Source organism: Balaenoptera physalus (genome assembly GCF_965194825.1).
Source record: "Balaenoptera physalus genome assembly, chromosome: X".
Taxonomy (NCBI): Eukaryota; Metazoa; Chordata; class Mammalia; order Artiodactyla; family Balaenopteridae; genus Balaenoptera; species Balaenoptera physalus.
The window spans coordinates 69,741,506-69,754,392 of NC_138903.1; the positions used below are offsets into that span (position 1 = coordinate 69,741,506).

General features: G+C 38.3%; 1 pseudogene across 1 annotated transcript; it reads right to left on the reverse strand.

The window, feature by feature from the left end:
- Window positions 1-1,151: 1,151 nt before the first annotated feature.
- LOC309652273 (ferritin heavy chain pseudogene) lies at window positions 1,152-1,702 on the reverse strand (annotated as a pseudogene). Its single transcript has one exon. The product of its transcript is annotated as a ferritin heavy chain pseudogene (transcript).
- Window positions 1,703-12,887: the final 11,185 nt, after the last annotated feature.

Consider the following 12,887-nt stretch of genomic DNA (forward strand, 5'->3'; position numbering starts at 1 on the left):
ATTCTTGTCTCATTCCTAACTTTAATGGGAAGGCTTTCAGTTTTTCACTGTTGAGTATTATGTTGGCTGTGGCTTTGTCATAAATGACTTTTATTATGTTTAGATATGTTCCCTCTATACCCATTTCAGTGAGAGTTTTTATCTAGAATGGATGTTAACTTTTGTCAAATGATTTTACTGCATCTATTGAGATGATTATGTGGCTTTTGTCTTTCCTTTTGTTAATGTGGTATATCACTTTGATTGATTTGCTTATGTTGAACCATCCTTGCAACCCTGGAATGAATCCAACTTGATCACGGTGTATGGTATTTTTTATGTATTGTTTTTGATGTATGATTCTGTTTCCTAATATTTTGTTGAGGATTGTTGCATCTATATTCATTAAAAATAGATGTTGGCCTGTAATTTTCTGTTTTGTGGTGTCTTTGGTTTTGTTATCAGGGTGATAATGGCTTCATAGAATGAATTTGAGAGCAGTCCCTCCTCTTCAATTTTTTGGAATAGTTTGAGAAAGATAGCTATAAGTTCTTTGTATGTTTGTTAAAATTCTCCAGTGAAGCAGTCCAGTCCTGGACTTTCGTTTGGAGGGAGTTTTTTTTTTTTTATTACATATTCTATTTCACTTTTAGTGATCAGTCTGTTCAAAGTGTCTGTCTCCTCTTGACTCAGTTTTGACAAGCTTTCTGTTTCTAGAAACTTGTCAACTTCTTCTGGGTTGTCCAGCTTGTTGGCATATAACTGCTCATAGTATTGTCTTATGATTTTTGTATTTCTGTGGTATCAGTTGTTATTTCTTTTCTTTCATTTTTTTTGAGGGTGTTTCTTCTTGATGAGCCTGGGTAGAGGTATGTTGATTTTGCTTATCTTTTCGAAAAACCAGCTCTTGTTTCATTTATCTATTCTATGGTTATTTTGAACTCTATTTTATTTCCTCTCTGATCTATATTATTTCCTTCCTTCTGCTGACTTTAGGTATTTTTTTTGGGGGGGAGTACCAAATTACTTTATTTGAAGGAATGGTACTAAGGAAAGAACTTGTAGATGTTTTGGTACAACTTATAGAAAAGGTAAAGGTAACCCAAATATGCAGGCACTGCATTGGTGACCAGGGGAGTCACCCCTGTGGCTATGGGAAGCCAGCCTAAAGCTTAGCTCTTGTTATCAGTGTTTCCCAGGGTGTGTTTGTCAAAGAAACACTCTGCCATGCTAGATTTGGGGGTCCCCATGTTACGCAAGTTGTTAACATGGTCACCTAATTCTTTGATGGATATCACCTGCTCATTCAGGTAATGAATCTCAATTAAGTAACACAAATGGTGGTCATTTTTGTCAGTGGCCAGCTTGTGCAGTTCCAGTAGTGACTGACTCACACTTTTTTCCAAGTGTAATGCACATTCCATTGCATGCAGCCCATTCTCCGAGTCATCACGGTCTGGTTTCTTGATATCCTGAAAGAAGATTTGGCCACCCAATTGGTTCTGCAGCTTCATCAGTTTCTCAGCATGTTCCCTCTCCTCAAGAGATTGGAGAAGAAAGCATTTGGCAAAGTTCTTCGAAGTTACATCATCACAGTCAAAATAGTATGACATGGACAGGAAGACATAGGAGGTGTAGAGCTCCACATTGATCTGGCAGTTGATGGTGGCCTCTGAGTCCTGGTGGTGTTCTGATGCACCTGCGAGGTGGACACGGTCATCATGGTGGGTGGCTGAGGAGAGGCAATGTTGGCAGTGGTGGTGGCAGCTGTGCAGCACTGGAGTGGCAGTGGGGACCTTGGGGCAGATGAAGTGTGCTGTGAGGTGGTGGTGAGAGCTGGCTCTGAGCAGCCAGCAGGAGCCGGGGGATGAGGGCCAGGTTCTGTCCAAGCAATGTTGAAGCAGGAAACCGTGGTGACTCTCTGCAAAGACTGTGGCTGATTTTAGGTTTTATTTGTTCTTCTTTTTCTAAGTCTTTTATGTGGTACGTTGGGTTGCTCATTTGAGATTTTTCTTGCTTTTTGACGAAGACCACTATGTGTCTTTTGACGAAGACCACTAAGTATCACTATGAATTTCTTAATTAGAACTGCTTTTGCTGCATCCCATGGATTTTGTGAGATTATGTTTTCATTTTCATGTGTCTTGAGGTATTTCCTGATTTCTTCTTTGATTCCATGGTTGTCTCATTGGTTTTTTAGTAACATGCTGTTTAGTCCCTATGTGTTTACCATTTTCCCATTTTTCTTAGAGTGGTTGATTTCTAGTTTCATATCACTGTGGTCAGAAAAGATACGTGAAGTAATTTCTATCCTCATAAATTTGTTAGAGGCTTGTTTTCTGACCTAGTCTGTGGTGCATCCTAGAAAACATCACATGTGTGCTTGAAAACAATGTGCATTCTGTTCTTTTTGGCTGTAGTGTCCTATAGATATCCATTAAGTCCAACTGGTCTAATGTGTCATTTAGAACCTCTGTTGCCTTATTGATTTTCTGTCTGGAAGATCTGTTCATTGATGTCAATGGAAGGATAAAGTCTCCTACTATTATTGAATTATTGTTCATATCTCCATTATTTATTTATTTATTTATTTTTGGTTATCCTTTTTAATTATTTTTTTAACATCTTTATTGGAGCATAATTGCTTTACAATGGTGTGTTAGTTTCTGCTTTATAACAAAGTGAATCAGGTGTACATATACATATATCCCCATATCTCCTCTCTCTTGTGTCTCCCTCCCACCCTCCCTATCCCACCCCTCTAGGTGGTCATAAAGCACCGAGCTGATCTCCCTGTGTTATGTGTCTGCTTTCCACTAGTTATCTATTTTACATTTGGTAGTGTATATATGTCCATGCTACTCTCTCACTTCGTCCCAGCTTACCTTTCCCCCTCTCCATGTCCTCAAGTCCATTCTCTATGTCTATGTCTTTATTACTGTTCTGCCCCTAGGTTCTTCAGAAACATTTTTTGTTACATTCCATATATATGTGTTAGCATATGGTATTTGTTTTCCTCTTTCTGACTTACTTCACTCTGTATGACAGACTCTAGGTCCATCCACCTCTCTACAAATGACTCAATTTTGTTTCTTTTTACGACTGAGTAATATTCCATTGTATATATGTGCCACATCTTCTTTATCCATTCATCTGTTGATGGACACTTAGGTTGCTTCCATGTTCTGACTCTTGTAAATAGAGGTGTAATGAACATTGTGGTACATGACTCTATTTGAATTATGGTTTTCTCAGGGTATATGTCCAGTAGTGGGATTGCTGGGTCGTATGGTAGTTCTACTGTTTGTTTTTTACGGAACCTCCATACTCTTCTCCATAGTGGCTGCACCAATTTACATTCCCACCAACAGTGCAAGAGGGTTCCATTTTTTCCACACCCTCTCCAGCATTTATAGTTTGTAGATTTTTTGATGATGGCCATTCAGAGTGGTGTGAGGTGACACCTCATTGTAGTTTTGATTTGCATTTCTCTAAGGATTAGTGATGTTGAGCATTCTTTCATGTGTGTGTTGGCAATCTGTATATCTTCTTTGGAGAAATGTCTCTTTAGGTCTTCTGCCCTTTTTTGGATTGAGTCGTTTGTTTTTTTGATATTGAGCTGCATGAGCTGCTTGTACATTTTGGAGATTAATCCTTTGTCAGTTGCTTCATTTGCAAATATTTTCTCCCATTCGGAGTTTTGTCTTTTTGTCTTGTTTATGTTGCCCTTTGCTGTGTAAAAGCTTTTAAGTTTCATTAGCTCCCATTTGTTTATTTCTGTTTTTATTTCCATTTCTCTAGGAGGTGGGTCAAAAAGAATCTTCCTGTGATTTATGTCATAGAGTGTTCTGCCTGTGTTTTCCTCTAGGAGTTTTATAGTGTCTGGCCTTACATTTAGGTCGTTAATCCATTTTAAGTTTATTTTTGTGTATGATGTTACGGAGTGTTCTAATTTCATTCTTTTACATGTAGCTGTCCAGTTTTCCCAGCACCACTTACTGAAGAGGCTTTCATTTCTCCATTGTATATTCTTGCCTCCTTTATCAAAACTAAGGTGACCACATGTGTGTAGGTTTATCTCTGAGCTTTCTATCCTGTTCCATTGATCTATATTTCTGTTTTTGTGCCAGTACCATACTGTCTTGATGACTGTAGCTTTGTAGTATAGTCTGAAGTCTGGGAATCTGATTCCTCCAGCTCCATTTTTCTTTCTCAAGATTGCTTTGGCTATTCCAGGTCTTTTGTGTTTCCATACAAATTGTGAAATTTTTTGTTCTGGTTCTGTGGAAAATGCCATTGGTAGTTTGATAGGGATTGCATTGAATCTGTAGATTGCTTTGGGTAGTATAGTCATTTTCACAATGTTGATTCCTCCAATCCAAGAACATGGTATATCTCTCCATCTGCTTGTATCATCTTTAATTTCTTTCATCAGTGTCTTAGAGTTTTCTGCATACAGGTCTTTTGTCTCCTTAGGTAGGTTTATTCCTAGGTATTTTATTCTTTTTATTCAATGGTAAATAGTAGTGTATTCTTAATTTCCCTTTCAGATTTTTCATCATTAGTGTATAGGAATGCAAGAGATTTCTGTGCATTAATTTTGTATCCTGTTACTTTTCCAAATTCATTATTTAGCTCTAGTAGTTTTCTGGTAGAATCTTTAGGATTCTCTATGGATAGTATCATGTCATCTGCAAACAGTGACAGTTTTAATTCTTCTTTTCTGTTTTGGATTCCTTCTATTTATTTTTCTTTTGTGATTGCTGTGGCTAAAACTTCCAAAACTATGTTGAATAATAGTGGTGAGAGTGGGTAACCTTGTCTTATTCCTGATCTTATTGGAAATGTTTTCAGTTTGTCACCATTGAGAATCATATTGGCTGTGTGTTTGTCATATATGGCCTTTATTATGTTGAGGAAAGTTCCCTCTATGCTGACTTTCTGGATGGTTTTTATCATAAATGGGTGTTGAATGTTGTCGAAAGCTTTTTCTGCATCTTTGAGATGATCGTATGGTTTTTCTCTGTCAATTTGTTAATATGGTTTATCACATTGATTGATTTGCATATATTGAAGAATCCTTGCATTCCTGGGATAAACCCCACTTGATCATGGTGTATGATCCTTTTAATGTGCTATTGGATTCTTTTTGCTAGTACTTTGTTGAGGATTTTTGCATGTATGTTCATCAGTGATATTTGCCTGTAGTTTTCTTTCTTTGTGACATCTTTGTCTGATTTTGGTATCAGGGTGATGGTGGCCTCATAGAATGAGTTTGGGAGCATTCCTCTCTCTTCTATATTTTGGTAGAGTTTGAGAAGGATAGGTGTTAGTTGTTCTTTAAATGCTTGGTAGAATTCGCCTGTGAAGCCATCTGGTCCAGGGCTTTTGTTTGTTGGAATATTTTTAATCACAGTCTCAATTTCAATGCTTGTGATTGATCTGTTTATATTTTCTGTTTCTTCCTGTTTCAGTCTCAGAATTTTGTGCTTTTCTAAGAATTAGTCCATTTCTTCCAGGTTGTCCATTTTATTGGCATAGAGTTGCTTGTAGTAATCTCTCACGATCCTTTGTATTTCTGCAGTGTCAGTTGTTACATCTCCTTTTTCATTTCTAATTCTATTGATTTGAGTCTTCTCCCTTTTTTTCTTGATAAGTCTGGTTAATGGTTTATCAATTTTGTTTATCTTCTCAAAGAACCAGCTTTTAGTTTTATTTACCTTTGCTATTGTTTCCTTCATTTCTTTTTCATTTATTTCTGATCTAGTCTTTATGATTTCTTTCTTTTTACTAACTTTTGGGGGGTTTTTTGCTATTCTTTTTCTAATTGCTTTAGGTGTAAAGTTAGGTTGTTTATTTGAGCTGTTTCTTTTTCCTTAAGGTAGGATTGTATTGCTATAAACTTCCCTCTTAGAACTGCTTTTGCTGCATCCCATATGTTTTGGGTTGTTGTGTTTTCATTGTCATTTGTTTCCAGGGATTTTTTTGATTTCCTCTTTTATTTCTTCTGTGATCTCTTGGTTATTTCGTAGTGTATTGTTTAGCCTCCATGTGTTTGTATTTTTTACAGATTTTTTTCTGTAATTGATATCTAGTTTCATAGTGTTGTGGTCGGAAAAGATACTTGATACTATTTCTTGTGTTTTTTTTTGTTTTTTTGTTTCTTCTTTTTGAAACAAAATTCACATTTTATTTAGGTTAAAGTTAACTATACAAAATTGATTTTCTTCACCAAAAATAGCAGTGATATTTTCTTTATTATTCCTAGATAAACCATAAAACACTTATTTCTGTAGGTTTTCTAGGTTTTGTTTGTAAATCAAGATGAGGCAGTAGATACAGTCATGGAAAAAGACAAAATAAAACAGACAAATCAGTTGTTACTATCCATGGCCTGTGATCCTGTGGTGACCATGAAACAGAAGTGTTCAACATATACCTGTCAAAAAGCTTGTGAAGATCTAGGCTCAATAAAGGAATGCAAGCCGCAACAACCAGATGTGGAACAACAATGGCAGGCTCTTCCATTCAAACTTTAACTATAATTTATTCCTTCAACTTCATTTGACAAAAACAAAATCTACACTGAAATCCTTATTTGGCGAGCTCAGACATTTGTCTTACAGTCTGATAATTTTCTTAATGGCCCCTTACAGGTTTTTAACAGCATACTTAAAACTCCTACTATTCAAAGGTCAGTCATGAGCTTCATTGTAATGTTTTATAAAATGTATTCCTTCCTCCCATACCTCCTCAAAATTTATTTCTTCAAAGAACTGATAACTCACTATCTGACAGTTAGATCCACAGTGATTAATGTTATGTCTAAAATGACTTAACTTATACAATTCCAAAGTGCCATTAGCAGAGATCACAGAGCGTAACATGGTACTTTCAATGCTATCTTCTGGAAGAACAGTTAGGTCTCCAAAGCATGGGACTTCAAATGGGCCATTTAAACAGGCAGATTATCAACGACTAATGTACTCAATGGGAAGCCTACAGGTCAAGATATTCAGTGATTAAGTGGCCTACGTACACCTTACAACTTTTCTGTAAGATATTTTCAAATGTCTTACAGATTTTTTTCAAATATCAAATATAAGAGAACACCTATTCTAAAAGTCTCTTAGGTATTTTCAATGGTTTCTGAATTATCTGTAGGAAGCTCTGACTTACTTGTATAGAGTTTGATATATGTATCCACCATTAAATCCAAATCTTGTTTTATATCAAATTTTATGTTAAGCAAAGTCAAGTTACTTGACCTTTGGTCTGTCAAAGTGTTCCTCAGGTATGCTTTGAGATGCTTTTGCCCATTTTCATAGCATTGATTCTCAACCTTCATCAGAGAAAGAATACATAGGACCTTCAACCATCAATAAACATTAGGAAAAAACTTGTTATCTGGCAGATGAAAGGCTTCATAAATAGTGGATGGAAGTTCTATATCTTTCCCTCTGTGTTTCCACTTGATTCCACAACAATGAAGCTCAGCAGAGTGTGTGTCAGGATTAGGTAAATCGCTTTTGTACATGCCAGCATGATGCTCCTCTGCTGTATTGAATTTGAGCTGTTCCATGACAGAGTATCAGAGATAAGCATTTAAGAGCTTTGAGGTGCTGTTCTGAGGATATATCTTTCAGTTCCTGAATAATGTGTTCCACTGTTGGAACACTTAGAGTTTCTTTATAGTAACTCTCAGAGGTTCGCTGAGATTCCAGGTTACTGTGCTGAGCTCTGTGAAATTTCCCTGGCAGTTTCATCTGAATATCAAGTTTGGTTGCCAAATTTGTGGCTTCTTCAAACCAAAATTCATGATAAACTTCGATATTTTCCATCACTTCATTTAGTGAATGCAGCACTGCAGTCAAACTACTGGCTGCAAAGAAGACATCAGAAGTTTGCCCCTGAAGATTTTTCTCAAAGGCTCTTGTAAAAGATAGAACATTTTTAAGACCAACAGTGGTAATGATGAAATCAAAATCTGTTACCGCACTACAGAGCACAAATGCCATCTATACAGTTATTCCATCTAACATTTGTATCACTATTTATACCATCTAAACATAAAACAAGTGCTTGTAGGAGGTCCACTAAGATTTCAAAAGCGTCATGCCTGCCTGTCCACTAGGAATGGCAAATTTCCTTCAGTACTTTGCCCCTTTCTTCTCTGTTCTGAAATAGGACAGAAATTACATTGTCAAGCTCTAAAAGCAGTTGTGGTGATTGATGGAAAAAACAACAAACTTACTCAATTGTTCCTAATGTGAAAGATAGTCCCATAACAGGCACTGATTTTGCCAACAACATATTTAAGGCACAGGAAGAGCAGAGTGTGTAGATAGCTTGGGGATACTTCTTTAAAATTCTAGAAGCAACAACTTTCATTTTGGAAGAAAATCCACTGGACACAATCTAAGCCTGGCCACAACAGTACTCCACGTTTAATCCCCACTTCTCAGTTATCATAGTGTGAAATTTCACAGCCAAAATTTCTGCATCAGCTTCATAAGGCAGGAAGCCCACAAATTCCTCCCTCAGGTTGAGAGCTTCATCAGCAAACCTCACCAACACAAGCAGGTGCTCTTCCCCTGCTATGCCCACCACATTGTCAGTGTTGATGGAAAAGAAGTGAGAGTCTCTCACTTCCCTGAGGGTTTCTTCCAGAATGCAGCTCTCACAGATCTCTAGCATCTGTTTCTGCTGTGTTTTCGAACAGAACAATGTGTTCACTGTTGTTGATTCAAAGCACTTTCTCAGATCCTCTTCACCAGAATTGATCTGGCACTCCAACAGTGCTTGAAAGTTATCAGGAGTAAAGAGACCTTCTGGGATTTCATCAGCTTCAGGTCCATCCAGAGGTATGTTCTGTTTTCCCATAAGAATCAAAATTTCAAATAAAGATTTTAAGTATTCTTTGTTTTCCTTCTCTTCAAGGGTTAAAGGTAAAATGTCTTCATCCTGCTCTTCACCCCCTTCGTCTGCACTGGGGTTCTGAGCACTGTTGTTGTTTATTTCCTTATGTTTTGGTTCCTGTTCAGAAGTTTCATCTAGTTTTTCTGTTTCAGTGTCCTGATTTGATCTTCACTCAATTCTTTTATTCATTTTCTGTGTCAACTGTGTGGATTATTCAAATGGCTGGTAAAATCAAATATTGTTGGTATCACATAACCTTGAAGAACTGTCCTATAAGGACTAGTTCTACAGATCATAGAAGTCTCAAACTGTTTGGCACACTATCGATAATGTTTATTTAGTTGATCAGGTGTTTTATCTTCGAAGTCTGCTCTCCTACAATTCTCCACCCACTTCTGGCATCTGGCTGGATCCTGCAGGAACCTGAAAAAGGCCAGGCCAGACTGTGTGCTCTTCTGCATGCCGTTGGGGGCAACGCAGAAGTTCAGCATCCTCATCTGCCTGCTGGCCGGCCCAGCCCTCCCCTACCCACCTCCTCAGGGAAGCCCGTCCGCCCGTCGGGGCCAGGGAGCTTGATATGATTTCAATTTTCTAAAATTTACCAAGGCTGGATTTGTGACCCAAGATACGATCTATCTTGGAGAATGTTCCATGAGGACTTGAGAAGAATGTGTATTCTGTTGTTTTTGGATGGAATGTCCTATAAAAATCAATTAAGTCCATCCTGTTTAATGTATCATTTAAAGCTTGTGTTTCCTTATTTATTTTCATTTTGGATGACCTGTCCATTGGTGAAAGTGGGGTGTTAAAGTCGCCTACTATGATTGAGTTACTGTTGATTTCCCCTTTTATGGCTGTTAACATTTGCCTTATGTATTGAGGTGCTCCTATGTTGGGTGCATAAATATTTACAATTGTTATATCTTCTTCTTGGATTGATCCCTTGATCATTATGTAGTGTCCTTCTTTGTCTCTTGTAATAGTCTTTATTTTAAAGTCTATTTTGTCTGATATGAGAATTGCTACTCCAGCTTTCTTTTGATGTCATTTGCATGGAATATCTTTTTCCATCCGTTCACTTTCAGTCTGTATGTGTCTCTAGGTCTGAAGTGGGTCTCTTGTAGACAGTATATATACGGGTCTTATTTTTGTCTCCATTCAGCCAGTCTGTGTCTTTTGGTTGGAGCATTTAATCCATTTACATTTAAGGTAATTATCGATATGTATGTTCCTATTACCATTTTCTTAATTGTTTTGGGTTTGTTATTGTAGGTCTCTTTTCCTTCTCTTGTGTTTCCTGCCTAGAGAAGTTCCTTTAGTATTTGTTGTAAACCTGGTTTGGTGGTGCTGAATTCTCTTAGCTTTTGCTTGTCTGTAAAGGTTTTAATTTCTCTGTCATATCTGAATGAGATCCTTGCTGGGTAGAGTAATCTTGGTTGTAGGTTTTTCCCTTTCATCACTTTAAATACGTCCTGCCACTCCCTTCTGGCTTGCAGAGTTTCTGCTGAAAGATCAGCTGTTAAGCTTATGGGGATTCTCTTGTATGTTATTTGTTGTTTTTTCCTTGCTGCTTTTAATATTTTTTCTTTGCATTTAACTTTTGTTAGTTTGATTAATATCTGTCTTGGTGTGTTTCTCCTTGGGTTTATCCTGTATGGGACTCTCTATGCTTACTAGACTTGATTGACTATTTCCTTTCCCATATTAGGGAAGTTTTCAGCTATAATCTCTTCAAATATTTTCTTAGTCCCTTTCTTTTTCTCTTCGTCTTCTGGGACCCCTATAATTCGAATGTTGGTGCATTTAATATTGTCCCAGAGGTCTCTGAGATTGTCCTCAAATCTTTTGATTCTTTTTTCTTTATTCAGCTCTGTGGTAGTTATTTCCACTATTTTATCTTCCAGGTCACTTATCCGTTCTTCTGCCTCAGTTATTCTGCTATTGATTCCTTCTAGAGAATTTTTATTTCATTCATTTTGTTTTTCAACATTGTTTGTTTGCTCTTTAGTTCTTTTAGGTCCTTGTTAAACGTTTCTTGTATTTTCTCCTTTCTATTTCCAAGATTTTGGATCATCTTTACTATCATTACTCTGAATTCTTTTTCAGGTAGACTGCCTATTTCCTCTTCATTTGTTTGGTTTTGTGGGTTTTTTCCTTGTTCCTTCATCTGCTGTGTATGTTTCTCTGTCTTCTCATTTTGCTTCACTTACTGTGTTTGGGGTCTCCTTTTTGCAGGCTGCAGATTCATAGTTCCTGTTGTTTTTGGCATCTGCCCCCAGTGTCTAAGGTTGGTTCTGTGGGTTGTGTAGGCTTCCTGGTGGAGGGGAATGGTGCCTGTGTTCTGGTGGATGAGGCTGGATCTTTTCTTTCTGGTAGGCAGGACCACGTCCTGTGGTGTGTTTTGGTCTGTCTGTGACCTTATTATGATTTTAGGCAGCCTCCCTGCTAATGGGTGGGGTTGTGTTCCTGTCTTGACAGTTGTTTGGCATAGGGTGTCCAGCACTGGTCGTTGAGTGGAGCTGGGTCTTAGCGTTGAGATGGAGATCTCTGGGACAGCTTTCGCTGTTTGATATTACATGGAGTTGGGAGGTCTCTGGTGGACCAATGTCCTGAACTCAGCTCTCCCACCTCAGAAACACAGGCCTGACACCCGGCCAGAGTGTGAAGGCACTGTCAGCCACACGGCTCAGAAGAAACAGGAGAAAAAAAGAAAGAAAGAAAAAAATGAAAATTATTAAAATAAAAAAATTTTAAATTATTAAAAATAAAAAAAATTTAAATAATAATAAAAGGAAAAAAATGAAGGAAAGAAAGAAGAGAGCAACCAAACCAAAAAACAAATCCACCAATAATAACAAGTGCTAAAAGCTATACTAAAAAAAAAAAAAAAAAGGGCAGAGAGAACCCTAGGGCAAATGGTAAAAGCAAAGCTCTACAGACAAAAATCACGCAAAGAAGCATACACATACACACTAACAAAAAGAGAAGAAGGAAAAACATATATATATATATATATATATATATATATATATATATATATATATATATATTAAAAAAAAGGAAGAGAGCAACCAAATCAATAAACAAATCTACCAATGATAATAAACTGTAAATAACAAAGTAAGATAAACATAAAATCAGAAACAATTTAAGTGCAGAAAGCCAACCCCAAGTCTACAGTTGCTCCCAAAGTCCACTGCCTCAATTTTGGGATGATTCGTTGTCTATTCAGGTATTCCACAGATGCAGGGTACATCAAGTTGATTATGGAGATTTGATCCGCTGTTCCTGATGCTGCTGGGAGAAATTTCCCTTTCTCTTCTTTGTTCGCACAGCTCCTGGGATTCAGCTTTGGATTTAACCCAACCTCTGCGTGTAGGTCACCTGAGGGCGTCTTTTCCCTTTCCCAGCAGGATGGGGTTAAAGTAGCAGCTGACTGGGGGGTTCTGGCTCACTCACGCCAGGGGGAGGGAGGGGTGCAGAATGCGGGGTGAGCCTGTGGTGGCAGAGGCTGGTGTGACGTTGCAACAGCCTGGCGTGCACCGTGTGTCTTCCGGGGAAGTTGTCCCTGGAACACGGGACGCTGGCAGTGGCAGGCTGCACAAGCTCCCTGGAAGGGAGGTGTGGATAAGTGACCTGTGCTCGCACACAGGTTTCTTGGTGGCTGCAGCAGCAGCCTTATTGTTTCATGCCCGTCTCTGGTGTCCGTGCTGATAGCCGCAGCTTGCCCCGGTCTCTGGAACTGGGTTAGGCAGTGCTCTGAATTCCCTCTCCTCATGCACCCCAAAACAATGGTCTCTTGCTTCTTAAGCAGTTCTAGGCTTTTTCCTGGACTCCCTCCTTGCTAGCTGCAGTGCACTAGCCCCCTTCAGGCTGTGTTCACGCAGCCATCCCCAGTCCTCTCCCTGGAATCTGACCTCTGAAGCCAGAGCCTCAGTTCCCAGCCCCCACCCGCCCCAGCAGGTGAGCAGACAAGTCTCTCAGGCTGG